The sequence below is a fragment of the Gracilinanus agilis genome, chromosome 5, assembly GCF_016433145.1.
Source record: "Gracilinanus agilis isolate LMUSP501 chromosome 5, AgileGrace, whole genome shotgun sequence".
NCBI classification, from domain to species: Eukaryota; Metazoa; Chordata; class Mammalia; order Didelphimorphia; family Didelphidae; genus Gracilinanus; species Gracilinanus agilis.
The window spans coordinates 47,743,076-47,751,471 of NC_058134.1; the positions used below are offsets into that span (position 1 = coordinate 47,743,076).

General features: G+C 37.8%; 1 pseudogene; it reads left to right on the forward strand.

Moving 5' to 3' along the window:
* Positions 1–676: 676 nt before the first annotated feature.
* Positions 677–1,425, forward strand: LOC123249790 (annotated as a pseudogene).
* Positions 1,426–8,396: the final 6,971 nt, after the last annotated feature.

Below are 8,396 nucleotides of genomic sequence, written 5' to 3' on the forward strand. Positions count from 1 at the left end.
GGCAATAGATTCCACTATAGAATCTGGTTCTGAAGTTGAGAGTATATTAAAAGTATATGTGTAGTCTGGGGCTTCAGAAGTGGTAGTAAGCTGTTTCTTAGTCCGTAATAGTTGGCAAAGAAGGGGAGGATTATTGTGGCTCCCTTTGGCAAGGCAGTATTTGATCAGAATGCTCAGATTTGAAAGTTAGATCTAGAAACATTTGAAAATAGTATCACTCTAGACTTAACTATTCTCAATAATATTACGATCCAGGACATTTCTGAGGAACTCATGACAAGGAATGCTATCCCCATCCAGAGAAAGAACTATTGGAAGCATGAGATTTTTCACTTGTGTATTTGGTTTTTGTTTGGGGGGTTTTGGTTATATGACCATTTACTTACATAAATGAATATGTAAGTGTTTTGCATGATAATACATGTATAACCCATATTGAATTGCTTGCCAGTTATGGGAGGAAGATAATTTGGGACATGTAACTTCTGAAAACTTATGGAGAAATTTGTTATTCTATGCAATTGGTAAAAAAAATTAATTGAAAAAAATGAAGTGGTGTCATTTTAGAGTTTTACTGGTTTTCATGATTTGGCTCTCTTTAATAGTGATTGGGCCTCCCTTTACTTAAGGCTCCACTTCTGCTAGGTATCACACCAAGGCCATTGCTTCTTCTGAGATGGTGACATCTCTGGGCTCTAACACCTACAACAAGCACAACTGGGAGGACTTGGACTTCCCTAATCAGTGTCAAATGGAGACTTGGAGGAAATCCCAACATCTGCATGACCAAAGAAAAGTATGGAAAAGAATGCAAAATTAATGTTAAGCCATTCACAGTGCCCTGCCAAGCCTGCAGCAAAATGTCAGACCTACCTCTTGGACCTAGAATATACTGCCTTACCCATGCAGGTCCATGATGCATGACTGGTCTTTTAGGATGACATGCCTAAGTCTGAAGTGAAGAATGCTATCTACAGAATGCCGAGCAAGAGATTTCTAACTCCAATTGCATTTGGCCAGTTGGTGTTCTTGGTAAGGCTACAGCAACCAGTGACACGCTGCTCCAACTGGCTCCAACAGACCATCCCTTACTACAAATGATATTGTCCCTTGCCTTTGTTCCTTCTGAGGAAAAGAAGGATGCAAGAGAGAAGAGACAGACATGAGAAGCCTCCAGACCTCGATAACCATTTTGCTGCTCAGAACATCAGGAATTGCTTAATGGTCTTCAGGATCCTGTGGCAGAGAAGCTTCTTAAATGGGCTTCAGCAATACTTGGTCTGGACCCCCTAGCTGATGAGAGCATTTCCAAATTCTGTTGGTGGCCTTGGAGATTCCATTAGTGAAGCTAATCTCAGAAATCACTTGGACCAGTTTGAGTTCAACAGTAACAGTTGGACAAAGGTAGCAGCACAAACTGTATGAACTCCATGAATCTGGAACTGCAGTACAAGCAGGACCAATAGATTTTTCACTTCATGACCTGAACCCAGGAGATAAGGTGCATATGAAGAATTTCCAGTGCACTGGAGCAATGCAGTCTTCATGGGAATGGCCATTCCAAATATTATTAACCACTCCAACAGCTATAAAAATGGGAGAAAAGGACTCTTGGATTCATTGATCACATGTAAAGAGAGCATCTTCTATTGAAACTGATTGTTTCCTGTTACATGCATTGGAGATAACAGTTCATAAGCAAATGGATGTTGTTTTTGGAATCACATTGTATTTTTTCCCTGAATTTATTTTTAATTTTCTTATTGCTTTTCCTTTTATATTTTAATAGAATAATTGATTTTTTCCTTTTTCTCATTTATTGTATTTAGAGTACATATAATCATTATTGATTTTTTTATTTTTTGCAGTGATATAAATTTTATATATATATATATACATATATACATATATATATATTTGCTGTAATATTAATGCTTACTCACAAGGCTTTAGACTTTGGGAACCTGCCATGTATTGTTAAATGTTATGGGACTGTGATTAACATTTCTGTCTGATTCTAGGAGAAGGGAACACAAAAGCCACTAAACAGTGCTAAGAAGGCACAAGGTCATGGAGACCAACTGAACAATCCCAATGGGATTTATGTGAAAACTGCACAGTGCCAAGTAGCACAAGGTCAAAAAGACCATACAAAATCCAGGGGGGATTGAGGAACTTCCATGCCAATACTAAGAACTTGAACTTAGTGTAAGACTTGAAGTAGTGACGCTTAACATATGTTAAGATGTAGGACTCTTCGTACCTCACTACCCATTGAGTACCGAAGGTTGGCCATCATCCTGGCTCTCCCTATCCCTGAGAGTGAAGGTAAATCAGATCAGGGAATGACAGACACTTCCCTTGCACATAAATCTAGTCCTCTTCTCTTATAGAATGGCAACTTCCTGTAGTTTTGGCTGCCAATGGGTAAGTGCAATATTACTGCATTTTGTCCTATAGACTAGTAGGATGGAAATTATGTTTTTGTTTATCCCGAAATTTTATATGCATAGATTTTGATATTTTTATTCTGATTTTAAATTTTTTCTTCCAAAGTTCCATTTTTCTTCTATTTGCTTTTCTTTTTGTTTTTTTTTTTAATTGACTCATGCACACCCATAACTCAACCATGTATCCTGAGCTGATCTGGGTGTTTGTTTTTTAAACACCCTCTTCGGGGGGATTGTACTTTTATAAAATCCAAGATTTAATTTTTTGTTCGAGAAAAATTTTCAGGGAAAGAAGCTTGCTGACTCCTTAATCCAGAGAATGAACTGTTTGCAGAGAGATGCCTGAAGAATCTACATTGCATCAAGAGATCCAGAATGAACTTCAGGGTACAATTGATTGAACTGATGGGGGTTGAACAGATACTTTGAATGTACCTTTTTATGCCAATAGGGGACTGCCCCCAATTGTATTTCGTCAACGCACCTAGCAAAACATTTGCTTTGCTTTCTCTCTCTTCTATTCCCCTCTTATATCTAATTATTGTAGTTAGAAGACCCTTGTGGGTACAAGTTGAGTATGTAAAGTGATCACTTGGGGTGACTAGGCACCCAAGGATCATCAGGGCGGGATTGTGTAAATGGAATTAGCTTACCCTTATTCATTTTCTAGACTTTAGCCACCAAAAATAATGTCACCCCACCCAACTTAGAATTAAGTGGGGAGGGGGAGATCTGTGACCCACACGTGATACTAAGTGACAAATCAAAAACGAGGGACTGCCCTTTGGGCAGTGTTGAAGCTGCCATTTGTCCACGTGAAACTGAAGGTAGTAGACACAGGATGTGATGAAAGATGCTATCTTTTAAATATGATGGTAACTTCCTGTGGAGTACCAGTTGGCACTTCGAATTTGGTGTTGAAGGGTCTCTGGTGAGACCTCAGATGGCTTCCCTTTGAATTGTCACATAGGTAAGTTAGGCTGACTCTCTTTCTCTTCCCTTGGCGTTTCTGGAGGCTCTACCCTCAAGGAGGTCTCTCTTCTTGGAGGAGGTCTTGTGGCTAGAAGCCTTGCTTAATTCACCTCTGTGCCCCTCTGCTGGGGCCTCTAAATTCCTACCTGGTTCAGGCCTCTGGTCTGGGCCAGAGTTTCTCTGTTTCCCTACCTTCAACCTTCCTAATTGTAAATTAACCACCATATAAGTCACCCTGACTTGGGTCTATTTTATTTTGAAATTGAGTTATTCAGTTTCTGGCGACCATACCTTAAATATCTAGTCTCCCCTCTTACATGGCTCTAGATGAAGTGGACAGCCTTGGCATCATCAGTAGCAACAAGCTCTAAGCAGTTTACAGCAACTTCTCCAGTTGCCTTCACAGCCATTGGAATAAATTAGTTCTCACCCCTTCTGACTGGAGAAGTTTTTGCATGCTTGGGGGAGATCCCTCTTAACTCACTTGACATTTTGAGGACTGTCAATTATCCTCATCTGTTAAGATGATTTATTGGGGTGTGACTGGTTGTATTGATTGGTTGATCAACACCCTTCTGGGTTATGACAAAGTACCGGTTGCATTTTTGACAGATTTAATCTGATGTTCAAAGTGCTCCCTCAAAAGCATTGTGGCATATCCATCCTCCACACAACTGCTAAAATCATCTTTTTTGAAAGCAGATCTTCCCATGTTATTTTATTCTTTCAAGAAAATTCAAGGACTCCCTATTGCCTCTAGCCCAAAATGATCTCAGTATGCTATTGAAAGTCTCTCGATCTGGCACCAATTTATCTTTGCAGCTTATATGACTTAACCTAACATCTGTGAATTTTAAGTTCTGGCTAAATTAGCCTAAATTGCAGTTCTCCGTCTAAACCTAGTGCATATATTTCCCACTTATATCAGCTCTTGTATATCCTTAGCTTTCTCCAGAGGCTGATTCATGGGTCAATCTTTCTCTATTCAGTTACATATCAGAACTTGCTCTTTTTTCCCTTTGAAGATCTGTTTATTTTTTTAATTACTACCTCACAATTAGAGTAGTAATTCCTTTAAGGTAGGGAATATTTCATTATGTCTTCACATTCCCAATGTCTAAGAGGTACTGAGGAGTATTGAAGAGAAAGACCTGATTTCAAAACCAAGAAGACAAAGTTTAAGTCCTCCTTCTGACACATAATGATGTGGACACTTGGACACTCCTCACTTAACTTCTCAGTTTCCTCATTTGTAAAGTCAGAGGGCTGGACCTAGTGCCTATGAATCTGTAATGTTTTCAATGCCCTCAAGCAACTCTAAGACAGCCACAGAGAAAGTATTTAGACATTAACAGAGAAAGTTTCTTTAAATTAATGAAATCACAGGTCCTTTGTCCACTCCCCAGTCCTATCACTTTTATCTCCAGAATTTAACATAGGACTTTCAATACAAGCACTTAATAAATGCTTGTAGGTTTATATACTTCAGAGGATTTATATTCAAAATTACCAAAAATTATTTGGTAAGAACTTCCGCAAAGTGACAAGTACTGGGAAGTACTCATTATTCTTTAAAAAAACAACAACAATATTTTATCTTACAGTCTATACTTAGTATTGATTCTAGACAGAAGAGCAATAAGAAATAGGCAATTGGAGTTAAGTGGCTTGTCCTGGTTCACAGAGCTAAGTAATGTCTGAGGCCATATTTGAAACCAGGACCTCCTGTCTCTGGACTTGGTCCACTGAGCCACCTACATATGCCCTGGAACCATTCTTTTGGGTAAATATGATTCTCCCACATTATGCACAAAAATTTCACAAAGATTATATTTACAAACCAAGTTGGTGAGGCGCAGTCAGGACTTCATTGGCTTTCAAAACTGGAGAGTCAAGTGGGTATTGAAGACATTGGGAAGTAGAGTTGCCCCAGAAGTTACTTATTATTTATCTACTGACTTTTGGAGTAACTAGTACTTCTAGCTTTTTCAGACTTCGGAAGGGGAAAGATTCAACATCAGATAAAATGAAGAAACATTCACATTCCATCGAAAAAGCAAGGTACAATTTCTACTTGACATATTAAAAATTAGCAATTCTATTAAGCCTGGGAGGAGATAAAGATTAACATTAGGAATGGAGATGAAGAGCTTCAGAACCCTGAGAGGCAAGAGTCCAGTGAGGAAGCAAAGGCTGTAGGTCTATTATATCTGGACACAGGTTACCTTTAGTCCTGGTGAGTCCTTTTAGATTGTGAATCTGGACCCAAGACTGAAGAAGCAACTCTAAACCAGGACATTTTTTTTTCAGTTAAAGGTAGAAATTTTGACAATTGGTTTCTGACACTTCAGGATTTAGATTTTCTCCCTCCATCTCTTCCCACTCCCTGACCCCAAGGGGGTATAAGTAATTGATATGGATTATACCAGTGCTTTCATGCAATATATAAATCCATATTGCTCATGCCATGGCAGTAGACACACATTCTAAAAAACTCATGGAGAAATAAAGTGGGCAATGGCATACTTTGATCTGCAGACTCCAAAAGTTGTGGATAGGATTTTGCACAAAGTCCTTTGTGCATATCTTTGGGAACTTGCTTTGCTGATAATAATTTAATCCTTCATAGTTGATCTTCCTATAATATTTCTGTCACTGTATACATTGTTCTGGTTCTGCTCACTTCACTTTGCATCAATTCAGAGAAATCTTTCCAGGTTTATTTGAATTCATCCTGCTCATTTCCTATGGTGCAGTAGTATTCCATCACAATCATACACCACAACTTGTTCATCCATTCCCAAGTAACAGACAAATCCTCGGTTTCCTATTTTGCTACTACAAAAAGAGCTGCCAATAATATGTTGGTACAAGTAAGCCCTTTTTTCTATCACAGACAGTGATGGTACTGCTAGGTCAAAGGACATGCATAGTTTTATGACCTTTTGATCATGGTTTCATATTGCTCTCCAGAATGGTGGTATCATTTCACAGTTTCACAGTGTCTTAGTCAAATTGAGACATTTCTGAATTAGTCAAAATATTGGTCTTTGTGACTGCTTTGAAGAAGGAATATGTAAGGACAAGTGGATGTGGCATCAGAGAATCCAGGAGTCACATTTGAGGCATTTTAGCTTCACACTAGTAAAACACTAAAAATGTATAATGCAGAGAAACTATTTAAGTGACACCAGTATGGAAAGCCTTGATGAAAGCTCAAAACTCTTCTTACTGGTCTCTACCTAGTTTGTCATATTGCTTTCTAGTTTTCCCAGGAGTTTTTGTCAAATACTGAATTCTGATCCCAAAAGCTGGGATCTTTGGGTTTATCAAAAACTAGATTGCTAAGATCATTTAACCTCTATAATTATGCATCTTATCTATAGTTCACTAATATGTTATTCAATTTCTTAGCCAGAATGGGCATCCATATCTTAGCTTGATCAGATCAGGGAAGTAAAATTATTGGTAAAGCCTAATCATCATGTTCTAAAGATCAGTCCTAATTTTTTTTAAATATTTTTAAACCCTTAACTTCTGTGTATTAGTTTCTTGGTGGAAGAGTGGTAAGGGTAGGCAATGGGGGTCAAGTGACTTGCCCAAGGTCACACAGCTGGGAAGTGTCTGAGGCCAGATTTGAACCTAGGACCTCCCGTTTCTAGGCCTGGCTCTCAATCCACTGAGCTACCCAGCTGCCCCCAGTCCTAATGTTTTAAAGAATTAAGTAATAACTTAAGGCATGCCACCATTGTTTTGTTTGTTCCTTCTACCCATTTCTTTTATATGGTTACAATTAGGATGAATTTTTGTCTTAGTTCTCCACTTAACTCTCACGATGCTCTTTCCAATTCAGAGTCCTCAAAATTTATCAATATTAGTGGAAACTCTGACCCTATTGTCTGAGCATGATTACTTCCAAAGCTATCAATAATCATGTGAGAAAATGTTCTAAGTCACTCTTGATTAGAGAAATGCAAATTAAGACCTCTCTGAGGTACCACCTCACACCTATCAGATTGGTAAATAAGACAGTAAAGTGATCAACATTGGAGGGGATATGGCAAAATTGAAATACTAGCACACTGTTGGTGAATATGGATCCCATCCTTCTAAAGTATAGTTCTTTTCCATATGTCTTTTTTCCATAAAATTGACAAAAACGAAAGGAGAATTTCAGGCTCCTCACTTTTTTTTCTGAGAGCAACCTGCTTGTCATTTATTATAGTACAGTTGTATTCTATCACAACCATATATTACAACTTGTTCAGCCATTCACCAATTGGTGGACATTCCTTCAAACTAATGCTTTGTCATTACAAAAGAGCTACTATAAATATTTTTGTACAAATAGGTACTTTTCCATTTTGTTTTTTATCTCATTGGGATACATACTTCACCTCTAAGAATATATTGCTACCAACATTTCCTCTACTGGCCAAGGCAGGAAAAAATATCTTGCCTCTGATATTTCAGGATGAGTGAAAAAGTTCCTTCCTTCTGATAACTCCATTTTCTGATTAGTTGGCATAACCAGGAGATTAACCTGATCTTTGGCTAACAAAATTCTTTTGGCCAGTTGAGGGCAAATAGCTATAGACAGAACATTTATCTTTGGCCTTTTTCCATTACTGTTGAGCTTCATTTATTTGAAAATAGGGAAAGATTATAAATCAGCAGGTATTTATGTATGTATATTTTGTTTTCCTCCCTCTCCCTTGCCTTGGTGTTTTTTAAAATAAGAAACTCAATGATATTTTTTATATTAAAACAAAACTCCAAAAAATTAAAAGGATAAGCAAAAGCAAGTAACTAGTAAAAATACAGAATGAGCCAGTGGTATAAAACTAAAACATAAGGATGGCTTATAAATCACTTTTTAAAAAAATACATCAACGTATCAAAATTGTGTATGAACTACTTTTTAATCTGGTTTGGGCTGCACTTAGCAGAACTATGGGTTGCATGAGGCCCATA